The following is a 20,862-nucleotide window of genomic DNA, read 5'->3' on the forward strand; positions in this document are numbered from 1 at the left end:
ACTGGCATTCCATGGTGGCAATCTGCTGCCCAGTTCCCACTGCATGATTAAGGCTGTCAAAGAAGCAGCAGGATATTCCTCCGCTAACTTGAATTTTACAGTCAAAAGGACAGGTAACAGGTTGCAGTATGTGAATGAAAGGGGCATGTAAGCTAAGGAGTACTGGTGAGTACTCTTCGTGGGTCCTGAAGAGTACTGAAGAGCAGTTGGATCTGGGGAGGGCTGTGCTCACTCAAAATGTTCTCTTAATGTCAAAGAAAGCCCTGCAGCAACCTTAAAAGAAGTGGGCAAAGAGAATTTTGGAAAAAGCCATGAAGGAATGGTTTATATGAATAAATAAGAATGCAATAGTCCTTATTCATAAATCTCAAATCATTCAACAATAACAGTATCCTTGCCCTCTTTTACAAATAGGTGAAAACCTACACCAAACTGATCTCATTCAGGGATACCTAATCCCCAGGGGCCGTGCTAGAAACCATGCTGTTCTTTGCACATTACATTGTACTGGTTTTGCCTTAAAGCTTCTCCTTTTCTACAGAGGCTCTGTAACCTGCAGATGAATGCCATTCAGCATTGGATTTTAATGAATACAATACTCTTTTGTGATAGTTCAAAGTTCCAAGAATAGGGTGTATGAACATGTAGACAACAGTGATCTATTTCTGAAGGGCAAATCTACATGGAGCCAAAATATTAGAGTCTAAAGAGACTTCATAGATTTCCAAGGCCACCCAGAAGCAGAATTAATGAGTGCTTTCAGTACACCTTCTTATGTGCACCTACAGCAATGGCTCTTCCATGAATGAACAGAAAATAAATCTCAGGCGCACTGTAGAAAGTCCACTTCACATAGAGAGATGTATTTCATGTATACTTTGAGATGCACTATTTAAAAAGGAATTATCTTAACTTTAAACAATTTAGACTTCAGAAGTTAAGGTGCTCATTTTGGAGAACAACTGTCACAGTATAAATCCCATTTCGTTAATTTGGGCAATAATAGACAGCTATAGAACAAAAATAAACGAATGGTATTTATCCAGCAGCTACTGTTCTTTCCTGGCATGTTCTACCTGACTGAAGGTGTCATAAAATACTGCCAATAAGCTTCTGGCGATTGCTGTTGTGCAGTATTATTTTCTCTCAATATTCCCTTTCTTAATGTTATTTTTTAGAGTTTTTCCTGTACTGTAGTAGTCTTAGAAGCTGACCTGTTAGAGCATGTATTTTTCTTCTGACTTTCACGCCTGTTAACTATTGTGTAACAAAAGCCTGTTTCACACAGCAGTGAGCAACTTTCCCTGGTATAGGCTGTGGCAAGAGGTATGGGCTGACAGACTCGTCTCTGCGTCTCCTGATATTATTCATTGTGGAATCCTGGGCCAATGCTAGTCTCCACGGTCTTTTCAGTTTACATTCCTTGTTCTGGAAGATGCCAAGAAACAGCAAGAAAGCATTTATTAAATTAGACAGGGAGACATTACAAAACAGGAAGGGAGCTGGATGGATGAGTATTTATCTTCAGAAGGTCCCAGCAAAAAGATTTGTTCGAATTGCTGGAGATTATTCGGTTTGGTAAACTACAGGCTTCTGCCACACTTTGGATGGCTAAACTCTTCTTTTTAAATTGCTTGTGCACTTGCAGCCTTTCTGGAGGTACAGAAAGTGTGTTACTTTAAATGGGACTCTACAGGTGCCATGGGGTGAACTTACTGTTTATTTGTCATCTGTGGGAAACAGTTCCCAATAAAATGAATCTTACAGAGAGGATGACAGGTTTTTTGTCATTTAAGATCTTCCTTTTTTCAAAAAGGTAAAAGATACAATGTGTATAACTCCAATTTCGAGCTCAGCTGAAATGAAATATCTGTTGCATTCTAAACTCAGAATGAAAGATTACTTTCTATGGGCTCTATTCAGCAAAAAGTCCAATTTTTGTGGTTTTGGCAATGGTTTCCTTGTGGGCTTCAATGGTTTAACTTTCACTGAGCTGAAGTCTCAATCAAGAGCCAGAAGTTTCTCCACACCTCTCCCTTGAGAATCAGCCTGGAGGTTCTGGCAGCAGTTCTTTACTAGTATTGAAAAGATGTCATGATCCCGAAGCACAGAGTTTTGCTTTATATTTACTCATATCTGCAGTCTACCTTAACTCCATCTTGACATTGGGCAAGTGTTAATGTTAGCATATATATGCTTAAACAAAAAGCAAGCTACTTTCTTTTTTGAAGATGTACGGGTAGAAGGAAATACCAGTAACATAGAGTGGGGAAAAAAAAAGCCAATCCATGAATGATGCAATTATCTGCAAACTAGCTTTCTAAATACAGAAAATACAGGGTTAAGGTTAAATTTAAGAACTCCAAATACATTAGCGTGTGGAAATACAGGGGAGATACAAAAGCAACTGTAAATTTACTTATCTTACAGGCTTCTTTTGATTATATCTCCTGTTCAGAGTGAGTATCTGCATACACTGTAATATAAAATACGATTGTGACAAAGCTATTCCAGTGTTCATGATACTTTTCCCAGTGTTGCTTAATTGCAAGAAAAAAAAAAAGTATCTTGGTTCTCTCTTTGTAACCTAATATTATAATAATTCTGCTACCTCATCTCAATTTCTGAGGTTCAGGGTGATGAGAACTGCATAATGTCCAGGAGCTAGTTTATTCTGCGTAAGATATGCAGGCCTTCAACAACAAGCTGTAACAATTGTCTTGAGCCATACACCGAGGAGCAAAGATATAAGTGATTTCATCAACTGATTTCATTTAATCCATGGAAAGGACAACAGGTATGTGCATTCACAGTGCCCCTTCCCCAATGACATAATACCGATTCAAATGCATATTCTTACTGGGTGTGTGGGTAAACAGATGCATAGGGAGTTCCAAAACCTCCTGACTTCCACTGAAATTAATATAACTTATGTGCCTGGGGACATTTTGCAGACAGAGTGTTTGCATGCAACTGTAGCAGTCCAAATGGCCTTCAAAATGTAGCTGTAAAACCTGATCGTGATGTCACTCAGAGATAAATTCTGAGTGAGAAAGAAGTACGAGAGCATATCCCAGGCACTAGGTCTAGATTCTTCCTCTGTTCAGTGGTGATGAGGAGGTAGACTGAAATATGCCTATTTCTTTGGGTATTTTGAAATACGTTAGAGTTATGCATTTTTCCAGGTATTCATAACTTCATCCCCACAAGCAGACAAACCTATTCTGTGTGTAAGTCTAAAGGAGAAAGGTTTAACGAGATCTGGAAACATTTTTTAATGCTGTAACATCAAGTTCATCCTTTACAATGTTTTGTGTTAAAAAAACAACTCTGGTATTTGAAACAACACAATATTTTTCCCTGTTTGCACCTAGAAAGTAGCAGTGGTATCTTAAGATTCATGAGCACAAACAAATCACCATGGAGGAAGCTCAGACTTAGATCAGTTGCCTTACAATAGTTGCTCGCAAGCATGCACTGTGCATCATCCAACATTTGGCAGAAGGAGATTTATCTGGGGAAGCTGCAATACAAGATACTACACACACAGTGGTCATCATATGAGAAGGAGTAACACCTGAGGGATGTTATAGCATTAGTTACTGGGGAATTGTATGGGATTTCCACCACATCACCCACACATGAGAGAGATGTAGGAGATACTGCTCGATTATAAGTGTCCCCACCACAACTACAGCCTTCTCCGAAGTTCAATTTCTTTCTCTCCAATAAATATGACAAAAAAAGTAACAATGTAACTTTCTCTAATTTCAGAATACCGTATTGCTCCAGTCATATTACCAGTACAGTGTAGATGGAGGACAAAGCAGTGGAAGTGATCCAGCGAAAGCTAAACACAAGCTTATCACATTACAGTCTAAATTTCATACGCCATAGAAAGCAAAGTAATGAAACAACTAACTCCCAGCAGAAGCGTATTGCAATACTGAACGGTCAAGTTCAGAAGAAGATGAAATGAAGAAGACAACATGCTTTGAGGACAATATGCTAAAGTAAAGATAGCAATTATCCAAACCCTCTGGCAACATGTAGGTTCTCCTTTCCTTTCCTTTCCTTTCCTTTCCTTTCCTTTCCTTTCCTTTCCTTTCCTTTCCTTTCCTTTCCTTTCCTTTCCTTTCCTTTCCTTTCCTTTCCTTTCCTTTCCTTTCCTTTCCTTTCCTTTCCTTTCCTTTCCTTTCCTTTCCTTTCCTTTCCTTTCCTTTCCTTTCCTTTCCTTTCCTTTCCTTTCCTTGCCTTGCCTTGCCTTGCCTTGCCTTGCCTTGCCTTGCCTTGCCTTGCCTTGCCTTGCCTTGCCTTGCCTTCCCTTTCCTTTTGCCTTGCCTTCCCTTTCCTTTTGCCTTGCCTTGCCTTGTCTTTCCTTGCCTCGCCTCGCCTTGCCTTGCCTCGCCTTGCCTTGCCTTGCCTTGCCTTGCCTTTTGCCTTGCCTTTCCTTTCCTTTTTCCTTGCCTTGCCTTGCCTTGCCTTGCCTTTCCCTTCCTTTCCCTGCCTTGCCTTGCCTGGACTGCATTAGCCTGAGCTGTTTGTGACTGGGTATTTTCAGTAAGTGGTTCAGTAGTGGGCACAAGTCTCCATCACCTGGCTCAGCTGAACAGGATGGGAGGGATCCTGTTCGCAGGCACACTGGAAGAGTAATAGTTTCTCTGAACGAAACCATATACCAAAACTCCTGCCTCAGTGTGGTTGGAAACTTTGTTGTATATCAGGAGAAATCCAGACAAAAGGCCAGTTCCAAGAGAGACACTACAATGGCAGCCTAATGCATTGTGACAGACAGAGTGAAATATAATCTATAGTAATAATTTGCTATATTACCAAAATCCTGCCAGGTAGCTGATGGTTCTATTAGAAACGGACAATTTCAAGATACCCACAAGCAGTATGTCACACAGCATCAGTTAGCACCTGCTCATCTTTAGTTTTTATAGGATGATTTCCACAATTTAAATAGTAAAGAAGGCTCTGGTTTTCCTGTTAGCTAATGAAACAGGTGCTGTGTCCGTTTAAAAACAAATATTTTATTCTATTAATTGACTCAAGAGCAGCAAAATCCATCCATCCCAAGAATCTTCATTGCTCTTCTTTTGAGTTTTTACAAGAGTTGTAAAAAAGTCATTACTGCTCATAGCATAAAAATATTTTCCCATTAAAACAGTGGCCTGCTTTTAATAAATCCCAAAGTTATTGTTGGCTCTGGATTTCCAACGTGTAACCAAATGAATATTTTTTTTGTGTGCAAGTCATGAAACTTAATATACTCTGTAAAACTGTTCAAATCCTTCAACAACTCATTTAGTCTATGCAGATGTCAAGAGAGACGAAGTTGTATTTTAAACTATTATATACCCATGATTGACCTTTCTTTCATTACTATTATCTCCATAAGCAGGAATGGTTGTATTGGCAACATTTCTACTGGGTTGCTGTGGAAAGGGAAATTTGCCTTCTGTGCTGTCAAGAGGATAACCTACTTCAGACCTTTACCTGCAACTGTGGTACGTTTTATCAGCTAGATCATAGCAATATCTAGGGGAGCATTTTTTCTTTGTCTTGCAGTTTAGTCAGGTAAATTATCGGTAATCTGACAAGTTTCCTTGAGCTAAAATTTGATCAGCTAGATTCAAAGGAAACGTGGTCGTTGCATTTGATACTGCTGTGATTTCATCCCGTGTTTTTAAAACACAAAAGATATTCCAAAAAGGTGTGTTTCAGTCAGTCATTTCTGCACCTGAAGGAAGAACAGGTTTGACTGTTCTCTCAGCTTCATTCCACGTGGAAGGCTTTTCATTGAACCATGGTAAAATATTGCTTTGATGGTGTTTTTTATGACCAAAATATTTCATATTTGCAGTGTGAAATATCTTTCATGGAATGTTATTGTGGCTCCCGTTCAAGAAAGCACCCTTATTCTGGAACAATATATGAACCACAGGTATCTTGTGCTGCATGCCCCACCATTTCTCAGTGCTTCAGCAAACAGCTGGTACTCAGCACTTCCCTGAGAACCCGCACTGTGGTGGATTTAACCAAAATTGAGTAATTATGTTAAGGGATTTACCTGTACCTAAGTGGCATAAATGCACAGAGAATACCTTCAGCAGTCTCCAGCTTGGGTGTGATAATGATTTGGCATGCTGAGCTACGATTATCACTGTCACTTGTTTGGGCTTTTTTAAATTCAAATAGCCGTGTCTGCTGGACTCAGTACCATCCCAGACACAGACAAAAATCTGACAGCCAGCTCAAAATTAGGGTCCTCTTGAGATGTATCTCTGGATGCCCACAAACTTGATAGGAGGTAACCGTTTTTTTCCTCAGAGCTGGGAGCTTCTGTACCCTCAAAGGCACCTAGTTTATAGCACCCTGGGAACATGCAGACTGAGTAGGGAGATACAACTGAGCTTCCACAACATCTGGGTTGAGGCTTTCATAAGATTATAGGGTATTCAAATGATTTCCTGAGGAAAGGAACCTAAAATTTATGCAGGTCTCATTTCAGGTGACAAGCAGTTATGCTTCATCTATCTTCCCTCACAAGTCTGAAAAGACATCAGAACTAAATTAGGCATATAACTTTTTAATTAGCTGTGCTAATGACAACCTTTTTTTTCAGAAATTGTAAGGCCTAGGGGAATCATCATGATTATCATGATTAGAAAATCTTATTTATAGGATGACAGCATTAAAGAAACTCACTGAGTAATTTTACCTCAAGCTCATAACCCTTCTTTGAACTGTGGTATGTATTTTAGGGAAGTATTTAAAGGCTTTAGATGATACGGAGCCTACCGGAAGTGGGAGTAAGGGTCTCAGAAAATTAGCCTTGCCGAGGGCAGTTCTCAGTATAAGGTGAAAAGATGGGCTGCTTGAAAGCGTGGTTTGTAACAGAAGCCTACCTGCAACTTCACAGTACATCTAGGACTGCCTGCAGAGATGTCTGTCTAGAATGTGGAATGTGTCCCCGTGAGTTCAGTTGGCTTGATTACATCTCCTCTGCCTGACAGGGCTGCTCATGACAGCCGTCGAGAAAGGCTGACCAGTTCCTGGATTCAGAAAGAAAGGCATAATTATTGAGCAGATAACTTAAAATGCCAGTTTGAAAATCAGTTTTCCATTTTCATATCTCCAAAATCCTTCTCACCGCCCATGAACATCAGTGAAACCCAGGGGGGCTGCGAGTGCTCAGCACCTTGGGACCAGCTGCGTCATGTCTGGTAGTTCAGGGTGACTTCAGTTTTCTCAGATGGAAAGACTTGGTGACTAAAGGCTCAATCTATGGCCCTTACCAGTTATAAAACTTGCCTGCCCATAGCACTGATTTTCTGAAAATTTGCCACAAGTGATCTGCTGAGAGGGCAGAGCAGACATAAAGGATGGTTTAAATAAACCCGGCACGGTACCAGTGCCCAAACCAGCTTCAGTCACCAAGCAGCCTCTGCGACCTTGCCTCATGGGCAGGGCTGGTGGCGTTACTGGTAGAGGCAATGCCTGAGGAGCTGCCGCAATGGCTGTCCTCGTCCTTCCTCAGGAAACTCCTCAGCTGGCAGCAATTTCAGAGGGACACTTTCTCTTCCTTCTTTCAGAAACCGGCTCCAAGGTTTTCTTTTAACCCTGACCGCAGCTTCCCTCTGTTTATTAATGAAGGGGTGAGCAGTGGAAGCACTCTTCAATACGGAGGGCAAGCAAGAAGTCATGATGCATAAATGGTGAAAAACATGCCAGGGAAAGCAGTGTGGGGTGCAGGCACACAGGGGACTGTGCGAGTGGCAGGGAGCTGGCATGGGAAATGTCAGCAGCGCTACAACCTGAAGCCAAACCTGTTGATTGCCATCTCATTCAAAGCAAATAAACATCTGATAAAGGAGTCAAAGGGGAGACACTGTGTCTCAAATAATGAGAAACAAGACATTGTGACCTTCTCCTACAAATCCTTCTATATTGTGGAGTGGTGATATCCACACATTTTTAAAGGAAGCTTCTTCAGCAAAAAGATGCTCCAGAGTGAAACTAAAGCTGTGTTTTATTTATGGCCTCATTTTTTTTTTGTGAAAAAATGTACTATACTTCAGGGTTATTGTAAGAATTAATTAAGAAAAGTAACATTATGAACTCAAGCAGTTTACAGAACTGGGTTAAAATTAACATGACTGTGTCTGTTTTATGTGAGGACACCTAGAAATATAAACTTCATTCTCCAGAATTACCAGGAGGAGAGAATTAGAATCCTTAACGAAGTTGCTTTGATCTAACCCCAGATTTTAATTAATAAGATGCCTGATACATACCCAATATATCATGTTACACTGGGGCAGAGGTACGGCTGTTTGGTAGATTTTCATGTGAAAATATATACGTTTCTAGATTGGGTTTTTTTAATCTTATATTCATAATCTTTTTTGGTCTTACAATGTTTGTTTTAGGAATACCACAACAGCCTCATAAAAGGATTTCAAGCCAAATCACTGCTATGTATGTACTCGCAACCTCATTGTAGATTTTATCTGGGAATATGTATGTGCGTTCAGTCACTTGATGTGGAACAGCTAAACAGCAATCAGGAAACTTATTTGCAGTATCAAAGTGAAGTTATGATCTCTTCCCCCAGAAAGTTGCATTTGCAGCCAGGCATCTGGAGAAGCCCCTCACTGCATGAGACATCTCTACCTACATGAAGTCAGTGTCTGCCCCTGCAGTTATCTTGGAAGGTGATATCAGTCAGATATCTCAGCTGAAGGAAGACATACAGATGCAAGTTTTCTTGCATTTTGGACTTATTTTAGTTTAATTTGTAAAGCCATACCCTTAAACATTTTGTATTTGTTGCATCATCTTTTAATTTTTCACGTATGGTTTAGAAACTTCACCTATTTTCCATTTTAAAGTGTAGCCATTGCCCATTTCCTTTATTTGTCTCTGTTTTTAGAATATACCATTTTCTACAATGATCTTCCTGCCAAAAATAAGAATGACTTTCTCAGCTGACTAATTTCAATACCTTCGCAATAAATTTCTCCTTCAGAGCATCATAACTCAAATAACAGCGATGAGTTCAAAACAGCTTTATAAATGGTGTACAAGTAGACAAAAATATTTGTCAGCATAATTTCACATCTCTGCCATCTCTTTTGGACACAGACAGGAGATTTATTTTCCAGCAGCATCTGAAGCAATGGGCTCCACTTTGTATATACGATTATTTGTGTCAAAGCAATTTTGCATGCTTTTCAGTCGTTCTGCTTAAGGGTGGCTGAGATCTATGACATTTTGCAGTTGCATGCTGGGAGAAGTAGTCCCCCACAGGGCATACTTCCCATATTAAAGGGATTACAATCTCCCCATTTTATGCATATCTGGTTTAGACCTTCAGCTCCATGCGAATTGCCAGTGCAATCATTCAGTTGGGCAACATTTGGATGTTTCTCTCTTAGGTTTTCCAGCCTGTTTTAATATACAATATCTGTTCTGTTCAGATCTTGGCTGTGTTGAACTTTCTTTTCTGGAACTGCAAAATATCATAAGTTTGGCTGCCTAGCACCACTGTCTAATGTAATACTCCCTAACCCGTCTTTAAAAAGCCTGCCAAAGTCAGATTACTGCAAACACGAAGATCAGATATGTCTAATATAACTTTAGAAAAACCATGTGCTGTTTCCGCATCGCTATTATTGTTCTGGAAAGAAAAGCAGCAAAAAGGATTTGACATCTACTGTCTGCTCTGGTAGTTGTGGTGGCTACTTAGAAGAAAAATGTATAATGCATATGGCATCTATGCGTACTTCAATGCAAATTGTAATAAGGCTGCAAGTCTCATTTACAAACCTATATTGCTTTCTTCGTCAAAACAAAATGAACCAAAAACTTTTGTAATGTATTATCTTTCTGTATTGAAAGTGTCCATACATGACACAACCAACGACTATTGCCTCACAGTTAAAGGAAATGCCTCCTTCTATTTTTCTGTCAACTCAACATGAAAATGGTCCCAGCAGTGGGTCAGGAAAGGTGTATGTTTTTCAGATGTACATTTATCTGTTCCTCACTGAGGTATGGCCATTGTAATATTGAAAAAAATATTTTGAATGATAAATGTAAAAGCAACAGAAAACACGTTCTCTGCATCCTCAGACAGAATCCTCCTGACTTCGAGAATATTTCTCAGGTTAATTAAGTTGAGAGATGTAAGTAAGCTTGATGGGATAAAGGATTTCTTTATGAAAGAGGCACAAATACCCCAAATTTCATGGAGCTCTGAAAAAAGGACATCATAGTAATATTGTTGTAGCTCATTGTAATGTCCACAGAGCAGAAAAAATAACTTTGGAAGTTCATTGTACTACAGATAAACCTTTTTTTCCTTTTATTAATAGATATTACAATAAATCTTCCAGTCTATACCTAAGTTACAGCTGTGCAAAATGTCTGCAGCCAGTGTAGTAATTATCAGGTTCTTCTTCAGGTGTGCAGACTTTTCATGAAAAGATGAGCTTAAGCGAAGCTAACACAGCGGTGTTGAAGCCAGCAGGAGGAATGCTTACCTTGAACCATTTCAGTTATTAAATTATTGCTGTAAAATCAGTCGGACTGACCGAGGGCAAAGAGAGTAGACTCTGGCCGTTTTTCTTTGGCACCAGAGAGCTACAAACCTCACTGAAAAGGAGAATTGTACCTCTGTAATGTTTGGGTAACCTTCTCTTTCGCACTTCTTATGAGCTCTGAACACCATCCCCCTAAGCAAAGTGGTAATATGCACAGTGCTTTGGAAGAAACCTGAGCTCTGTATGTGGACTTCTTTCTGTCAAAAGGAATCACACCGAAAGTACCTGTCAGGAGCGTACAAAAGCGGCAGCCTTATCCTGGGTTTTATTCTCCAAACAATGTTTGGCCCCCAGTCCTTGAAAGGAAAGAGATGCAAACAAGACACTTTGTGGGAATTTCTGCAACACAAGATGCCTTCACGCCTAAAGTACTGGGTATAGCAGTGGCACGACTGTCTTTCCATGTTTAGCACTGAGCGTTTCTTAAAAAGTTTAAAACTTATTGTAGCCAGAGTGCCTAAAAACTGCCATAAAATGGATGCATAGTGATTGAAAAATATGATGTACTGCTAACAGAATAGTTCTCTCTTCAGCTCATGGCCATCTTCTCCCCAGACACTGATGAGTATCATGCTGACAACACCACAGGAAAAAAAAACAGCATTTTTTTTAGTTTGCATTGCCCTAACTTCTTCTCCCCGAGTGCTTGCCCTTCCTTATGGCCTCCTGAGAGACACACTGCCAGTAGGGTCTGCCAGGGGCCCTAGTATCCCCTTGTATATGGTTTGACAGTCAGTCACATATGCTGGTATGTACCTCAGATGGGTTCCCAGTGGTGAGAAAGCAGCCGGTTCTCAGCGCTAGGAGAACAGCAGCCGTCTGGCTGGAAAGAGACAGCTACACTGGGTGTACCCAGGAAAGGACTAAAAGCATCTCCTTCGAGCTAACCTGCACGTGCTGCCTATTCCGTGGCCTTTGGTGCAGTCTTTACTTCCAACTACACCAGAAGGGACTGATTAAGCACTGATCATTATGTCCCTTGGGATGCATTTGTATAATCGGTGGAAACAGGACTGCAGAATTCTCCATGCCCTAGTACTGGCCCTGTAATCTCTAGATAAATACTGCCTCTGCTAGCAAGCTGTCATCAATTAAAACAATATGCTCAAAAATATTTAATGGTCCCCGTGTTAATCCCAGTCAGAACTCAGTTTCTGAACACTCTCTGGCTAAACTAACAGATACAGGTAATAAATTAGTCCTTTAAAAATAAGTAAATAAATACCAAAGCTATTTCTCTGATTAGACAAACATTTCAGTGGGTATATGAATCTTCTTAACGTGACATTCACAGTATAAGACAGATACGTGTTTTTCCACATTAAGGTCTTAAGATAGGATATCCCATCAGTCCACTCCTCAGACAATTAGCATATTAGCTAAATTTGCTGACAGGCATTCTGTGTGAGATTTATATCTCCTTTCAGTCCAAGTGAAATATTTGTCTTTCTGCAGTGTTTTCCAAGAACATACAGCATGTTTGAGAGCTTTACTGTCCTATTTTGATAACTAAGTCCAAAACTAAGCTTAAAATGAATTGCCCAACCCAGCTCTCATGAAATGTCAAACTGAAGCTGGCAAAGGAAGATAACAGATCATAAAGGTGGCATTCTCAGGGAGCTAACTGGTGCCATTATGCTTTAGGCTCTCTCCATTGCTACACTGCGTACCCTTGCTTGGAGGGGTTTACAACTTGGCTGCAAAAATGTTTTCTGGGCGAAACTTGGCAGGCGAAGTCTTAACTTGAGACCAAATACATTTTTAAAACAAATTTCTGCAAAATGAAAAAAAAGAGAGAAGTCTGCCTACAGTGAGGCTTTGAGCAATGTGTAGTCAAACTGAGCTGAACTGGTAAGATGCAATACTCCCAGCGCAGCCCCAGTGCCAGCCCTGAGGGCTAGCTCTGCCCATCCTGACACCGTTCCCACAAGGAACCAACACGATGTCTGCTTTCACCCTGGAAAAGACAGGTGTCTCCCACCAGCTCAGCTGGATGAGATTTAGGCATTTGGGAGCAGCCGCCATGCCTGCAGGAGGAGACAGGGCTGCAATACCTTGTCTTCCTTGGAGCGGCAGCAGGTGCAGGCATAAAAACTCAGGGTCACAGTCTTGCCCTTTGCTCACAAAAGCCTGTGCAAGAGCTGGGGCCTGACCCTTCCATGGGAAAGGTTTGATGGCTCCTCCTTTAATGGGCTCTTGCAGACACCCTTCTAGCACTTGCACCCTCTGTCTTCTGCACAATAGCATCACCTTCCTCTTTGGCAGTGTTTTTCCTGCAGGACTATCAAAGCAAGTCAGATACTTGTTAAGCCTTTTAAGATTTCCAGTACAATAACCCTCGCAAGCTGTGGCCTTAGACCACCGCGCAGGGAAGTGAAGTAATTTCAAGCCCCTCAGATTCAGAGAGAATTAAGTCCCATCCTACTTACCTGCTCTTATGATGGTGTGTTTCAGGCTCAGTAGACAGGTTTCCTTTCTCTTAAGATAGGTTATGATTCTCATTGACTTTAAAAAGGGTGTGGATCAGGCTCCAAAGACTGTTGAAGAGAGCCTGCACAGGAAAAAGGCACTAATCTCACCTGAGTATCTGAAAGATGCAAGAAGCTCTTCCCTTTGCCTGGCCAGAGTCACATAACCCTTACTTGTAATGCAGCAGTTGTGCTGTATGGCATGGTTGTATGGTATGGCTGGACCACCTCTGTGAGGCTGCGTGGAAGATGTGGAAGGATTCATGTGTGCCCCCCGACTTCTTTTAAGATAACTGTTTTTTTCACCAAAAAAGGTAATTCTATTTAACTAAAGCTGTTTGTTAATTATAGCTAAATTCAAGAGGGGAAAAAAAAGGTTTCTGATTAATAAGAAAGAAATGCAGAAATTTCAAAACAGTTCATTTCAGCATTTCCAAAATGAAGTGTTTTGCTTTTCTGGATTAGATTCAAAAAGCACATTAAACAATATTCCATAAAAACAAAACAAATCAAACCAGCCAGAGAAAGAAATGATGGCATATAGCCCGTAGTTTGGGCAGTCAGTTGGAATATAAGGAGCGTTCTGAACATCCTGTCTTCCTGGAGAGGGCACTCACTCACCTTTGAACAGGAGAGTCATTCTGTCTTGTCCTTTCTATACCTATGGAAGTTTATTTGTCTCAATCCACCCTGGAATTCCCAATATCTGGGTGGCTAGGAGGTACACGGCCTTGGTTTACCATCCCTGCTCTGACTCAAGCTCAAAGAAAAAGCGTATCTACACTCTCCTTCTCAGCTGTAAAGCAAGAAAAAGAGCAACAACCAGTAAGAATTCTGAATTCAAACCACATAATAATAGAATCAGAGTGGTTTGGGTTGCAATGGACCTTAAAGATCATCTAGTCTTAACCCCCCTGCCGTGGGCAGGGACACCTTCCACTAGACCAGGTTACTCAAAGCCCCATCCAGCCTGGCCTTTAACACTGGGTATCCAGAACTTCCCTGGGAAACTTGTTCCACTCACCACCCTCACAGGAAAGAATTTCTTCCTAATATCTAATCTAAATCTCCTCTCTTTCCGTTTACCATTACCCCTTGTCCTATCACTACACTCCCTGATAAAGAATCCCCCCCCATATTTCCTGTAGGCCCCCTTTAAGTGCTACGAGGCTGCTATATGGTCTCCCCGGAGACTTCTCTTCTCCAGGCTGAAGAACCCCAACTCTCTCAGCCTGTCTATGAAGAGGTGCTCCAGCCCTCTGATCATCTTCATGGGCCTCCTCTGGACTCGCTCCAACAGGTCCACGTCCTTCTTATGTTGAGGACCCCAGAGCTGGACACAGTACTCCAGGTGGTGTCTCATGAGAGAGGAGTAGAGGCAGACCCACCTTGCTTGACCTGATGGCCGCACTTCTTTTGATGCAGCCCAGGACACTGTTGGCTTTCTGGGCTGCAAGGACACATTGCTAGCATGTGTTAAGTAAGCATCATCAACCAACACCCTTAAGTCCTTCTCCTCAGGGCTGTTCTCAATCCATTCTCCGCCCAGGCTGTATTTGTGCTTGGGATGGCCATGACCCAGGTGCAGGACCTTGCACTTGGCCTGGTTGAACTTCATAAGGTTTGCACAGGCCCACCTCTCAAGCCTGTCCAGCTCCCTCTGGATCCATGCCTTCCCTCCAGCATGTCGACGGCTCCACACAGCTTGGTGTCATTGGCAAACTTGTTGAGGGTGCACTCCTCAATTCCAACGTCCATATCGCTGACAAAGTTGTTAAACAACACCAGTCTCAGTACCGACCCCTGAGGAATGCCACTCGTCACTGGCTTCCACTTGGACATCAAGCCGTTGACCGCAACTCTTTGAGTGCGACCATTCAGTCGATTCCTTATCCAGCAAGCGGTCCATTTGTCAAATCCATGTCTCTCCAGTTTAGGGACGTTATTGATTCTTAATTTATTTTGGCCATTGACCTGAAAAATCAAGTCATGGGAATTAAAGTTTTAGCGAATCCTGTATACTTCCACAAAAAATACGTATCTTCAGTTCCTCGGTGTTGTCCAATGCATTAAGTCTGTGAGAAACAAGGTCAAACAATAACTTTCATAGAAGACTTAATGAAGCAATACTGTTCTAGAATCTAGATCCTAAGCCCTAGAAATACTGAAGGACGTATGTAAAGTCATCAGAAGCTAAAAACTATGTAAGACAATGACTAGCCTAAACTTTTGGGTTGGAATTCAAACTTGAATTGACCACTGAGAATAAGATTTTTTTTCTTATTTTCTTCAGTTCCTCTGTCTCTAGGGACAGAATAAGGGCAAAGGTTTATTCTCTGGATTATTTTATCGAAAAGTTACATTATTTCTTTTAAACTTATATTTTAGCTCATATCTCAAATGAAAGTCTAATAAGGCCTTGAGCCTTCAAGTGGGCATCTAATTTTATATTACCTTCAAGGAATTATGAATTTCTAGGAACAGCATATAAATGTGGACAAGAAACATCAACAACAATGACTGTTTTTACAGTGGATAGGCAAATCAAGTGCTGATGCTGTGAATTCAGCCATTTCTGATCAACACCTGGCTCCCGACGCATAAACATTTTTAAATTAAGCTTCTGACAACGTTTGACTAGCTGTCTATGTCCGATTTTTTTTTTTTTTTGACCCAACCATCTACTCAAACTAGCTTGTAGTAGGAATTACCATTTCATGTGTCTTATTGTTTTCTCACCAGTTCCCAACACTTTGGAGTTAGCTCAGATTTACTTGTTCTTTAACACTTTCTGTTTCTTCCTTCCTGTACACATATTGAAACTGGTGCTATATATCTATATTAAACTATGGGGTTTACATATTATTGTATTGTTGTACCAAGAAATTCCAAATTTGATTACATAATCTCTATAAATGAGCAACCCTCCAGAACACAGGTGAAGTTGCAAATTTTGCTTGCAGAAGACACATGAATGTTAAAAAAATGGGCCATCTCAGTATTTCTGGAATCACAATAGGAATTAGCTTTAGCCACAGGTGAAATTAAATCAAACATCTGAATTTGAAAAAATTGAAAAAAGGAAACCCTGGTATCTCTAGCTCAGGAATTTCATGGATGCCACCCTTGAAGGTAACTGTAATGCAAAGAAATGGTGGGGTTAAATTTTGGACATATTATACTTATAAAAAATGAAGTTGATGTGTGTCATCTAATATAAACCCTGTTAATTTTTTGCTTTTCTTCGTTCTCTCATGCTCATTCTCTCTCCAAGTCACTGACGTTCATTCTTCAGTAAACCAATCACTTCAGTCTTCTATTAGATTTGCATTCATTGCTCTCATTCAGCTCTCTTATATCCATGAAATCTTATTCATGATGCACAAGAGAAAGCACAAAGAGAATTGAAATCTAGGGGATTGGCCAGTTTTGATAGAAACTGTGGAGCTGAACCACTGCTACAGTCAGTCCTTTCAAGAGTGCAAGGAAGTTCTTCAGAGGCTCTCAGAGCTTAACTTCCTGCGACTGCAGTGGCAGTTCAAATGAGTAGGATTGATTGGAGATCTTGTATCTACTCCTCACCATTTTAGGTTTCTGTTCTAGTTTGTCAACAGTCAGCTCAGATATTAGACATGGATACATCCCTGCACATAGCTGGCTTGAGCAGAAATCTCAGTGGTGGGTCAGGACTTAGAGGGGACGAGGAGAGCCTCCTGACTTAAGACCATTGAAAGCTCAACCATGGTCATCAGCTGCATCCTTAAAAAATGCCAAAAGTAATTCTAGCTCATTTGTAAGGAAGCTGAGCTACAGTCTTGTGATAAGATAACAAATGAGTGGTTAAAATTAATTATAATTATCAAGCTGTGAGACAACAGCCATTTTGTCTTTACCAAATTTTAATATTGTTATTTCTCTTTGCCTTTGCATTTATCTTTTGTGTCCCATCTCTCACTTTCTCGCTCAATGTAATAAGCTAAAGTTTTGTTACAAACTCTGCTATAATTTCTCAGTAATCTGAGAGGATAACCACAGCTGCAGTTTTGAGGTTGCCAGCAATTCCTGCTACTGGCAATTTTCCGTCAGTCTTGTTAAGAAAGTTGCCACAATTTTACCACAAATAGTAAGTCTGTGGCATACTCCAGAATTTGCATACAATTGCCCTTAGCTTACCAAAATCATCATTTCTGTTAACAATAGCTCTCTAAAGCTGCTTGAAAATCAGGCTTCAGCCAAGCCAATCTGTTTTACATTATGCAAAGTATTTTAATGTGAAATCTTTTAACAGAAATCATCACTAAAGTCACTTTAAGATCATGCCTGCTATCGCAAGACTTGAAAAATTAGTTGTATACTTGCTTTTTGGATTATTCGTACTGCTTTTTCCACAAAAAAAAAAAAATCATTGGGAGCATGTTTAGCCAAAATTTAAGTAGAACTTATTTTGCTTACATTATTAAAATGCATATTCAGCAAATTCATTTGGCTGCATTAGCTTGTACATTTATGCAGCTTCTGAGTCCTTACACTGTGTTACTAGCAGTTCAGAAGAAAATCTATATTAAATTGTGTTCTGAAAATCTATATTAAATCGTGTTTGTGTTGCCTTTTGATTTTATAGGTTAAATATATGTTATATACAAAGTAAGTTACAAAAAATGTAAAACTATTAAAAACATTTGTAATGATATTTAGAACCAGGTGAAACTGGTTTGGTTAAGGATTAATTTATTAATTTGGACAAAGTTTCAGTGTGTAACGATTTATTTTGCTGAACACAACTGAAACTCCATGGTTCGTCATGTTTTCCACTATATTATTTATTTTGGTATATCTGTAGAAGTATAAAATTAATTCCCCCACCAAAAAAATTACATTTAAAATAATGATTTTGGGTTGGGACATTCTTCCTGTAATCCAAAAGTCTCACACTTCCATTTGAGTTAGGTTTTCACAAAAACTAAACATTAAAAAGTTTTCTACAGAAACTAAAAAAGTGAGATTTGTTACCAGAACTGTTCTTGCAGAAAGTCCAGCCATTTGGCATATAGTTTCTCAGCTGCACATGTAAATCAGGTGTGCCATTGCATGTGCATTTTGCTTACACTCATGCTTGATCTTGTTTTACGAGTTAGCATATCTCCGAGAAGGATGGAACAACTTAAACACTCTTAAGGGTTGTGGTTTTGATCTACGAAAACATTGTGGCTGGTCATATAGGAAAAGTCCTTCCTAAAATGCTAAGGGAATCACTTTTTTTAATAACAAAAAATTCACCTATTCAGCAGGTTTTAATTCCTTCAGAGGAGCTTGACAGTATATCAAATTGTCCTGTCATTAAATGCTGACACTATAATGAAGCCGCCTTCTCTCATGATTATATCATTCTCTCCGTTACTGAAAAGACTTTAGCCCAACCATCCATTTAATGGTGTTTTCTTTACTAAAAAGCAATATGTTTTACTGATAAAAATGGAACCAGTATGTTCTTCAAGGTGGAAATTAATTTTCCAAACCGCTGCTATTTTGAAGGTTGGCACAAGGGTAAATCTACAAATCCCAATGAATTTCACTGGTGTTGGCTGTCCTTGAAACAAAACAGATGCTGGTGCTTTTCTTCTGTACCGCTCAATGTGAATTTTGGATTCTGGAAACCAATTTAAAGTGATAGGAGAATTATTAGGAGCTTTCACTTGTATTACCTATTAGCGTCTAACTAGCATCGGACTGTTTAATTTTGAACAGAGACAGAACATAGCAAGGCCCCTGTGGTCAGGACCCTCACTATTCATTCTCTTCCTTCTGACAGTGGAAATCTAATACAGTAAATAAATGGACAAACACTGAGATGAAAAATCTGTAAACATTCACATACAAAATCTTTAGCTTAGGACTCATCTCAATTTATTTAATATCAAGACTTATAGCATTAGTGCCACTCCAACGTGTATTTAATCTTGTGACATCCAGCTTGGGCAGGCTGATAGAAGAGATTGCTTTCATAAATCTTAAGACTAAATGAATTGATCATCAGGTAATGAAGATCTTGACTACCAGTAAAATATTTCCTCAGAATGATGCATCTTCATAACAAGTTATTCCTTTCTGACCCAAGGGCAAGTTAAACTTGTCATACAGTCCAACAGTGTTTAGACTAAACATAGTCTTAATTAGCGCTGTTAGAACACTTCTATTTGTCTGTGGCCATGTTGATGACTTCATAAACCCTCTGACTACTGCTTTTGATATAGTACCGGCTGCTATATTACTAGTACTCTGACACTCATTGTTCAGTTTCAGACTGAAAGGCTGAGGTGCCCTCTTGCCTATGGGCTTGAGCCCATCCCCCAAAAAATCATCTTAAAATACTACTAAGAAACACAGATTTGAATGGCTTTCTTCACCCTAATAAAGTGGAAATGTTATGACTGTATTAGAGAATTAGGGGGTTTCCCCCCCTCATAATACTATATGTATAAGCCAAAATAGTTTCTTGGTAGACGGACAATGCGATTTTGACTGTTATGCCCAAAGTGGACAACAACTAGATTTAAATATGTCTTGTAAGTTCCTCTAGACAGAGGGTAATGGTCCTGCTGAGACACTCCATGTTCAAGGCCCCAACAAAATATTTAATCCTTACCTTCTTCCTCTTTTTCAGTTTTGACCCTTCCTTACAGATACAATATCACACCTATTTATAATCAAGTTGATTTAATTAAAACAGTGCCTTTCAGCAGATCAGCCTTTGGGTCTGTCTCTAAATCACCCTGTTAATATGGTCTTTTAATCAGACTGCTGGAGCTGCATATGAATTTCTCTTCTTCTCAGAATGATCCAGTATACATTATTACTATGAAATTTTAAAAGTAGCATTGTACCATTAAATTAGAAGAACAGGTATTTACACAACCATTCAATGTCCATGGAGCAAAACAATAGTCTGCAATCATATTTGTGCAGAAAGTATTTCTTTCTTGAAATGTTTGAGCTACTTTTTTGGCATGAAAAAAATGCCTGTTGATTCCTAACATGAGCATGCATAATGCAGTCACCACAGCTCTTGTTCTAACTCAGTCCACACAACTCCATTTTGCAATGACTTCTTTTAGATTCTTTTAGATTATTTTAGATTCTTTCAGATTATTTTAGATTCTTTCATGATGCAGCAGTGAAACAGGGTAGTCACTTCAACCATGAATCACTGCTCTAGTCCTCACTGCACTTCTGTGAGTTGGTTACTGTGTTTCTCCAGTCCCACCCTCAAATATCTTCTCTTTATTCTAGAAACTCAGAAGCTTGACTACACACATCACAAATTGCACGTAATCTCCTAACAAGATGGAACAAACAACCCAAAGAAAAGTCACGTAACAAACATCATATGAGGCACGCTTTCTTACGATTATTCATTCTTATTTCATATTCCCCAACTCTGAAGAATCATTTGCAATTCTTTTCACAAAGGAATTTGTCTTATAATCTGCACACAATAGCTAAGCACCATTCACCCACTTGGTCAGAGCTCTAGCCATTCACTGTAAGTTTTTAACAAAGAAGTGTATCCAATTCCCAAGGCAACCTGCTGCTTTCACTCTAATTCACACCATCATTAGGGCATTTTGGTGGCTACTCAAAACAGATAAACAGTAGAGAAGTTAGCCTGAAAGACATCACAGAAAAGAAGCTGAGAATCATGGGTAGGAAATAATAGGTAAAGTCTGGAAATTAGTCTCTGATGAGTTCTTATACATCAACGCTTTTTACTGTGCCTGTAGAAG

The sequence above is a fragment of the Larus michahellis genome, chromosome 3 (assembly GCF_964199755.1).
Source record: "Larus michahellis chromosome 3, bLarMic1.1, whole genome shotgun sequence".
NCBI classification, from domain to species: Eukaryota; Metazoa; Chordata; class Aves; order Charadriiformes; family Laridae; genus Larus; species Larus michahellis.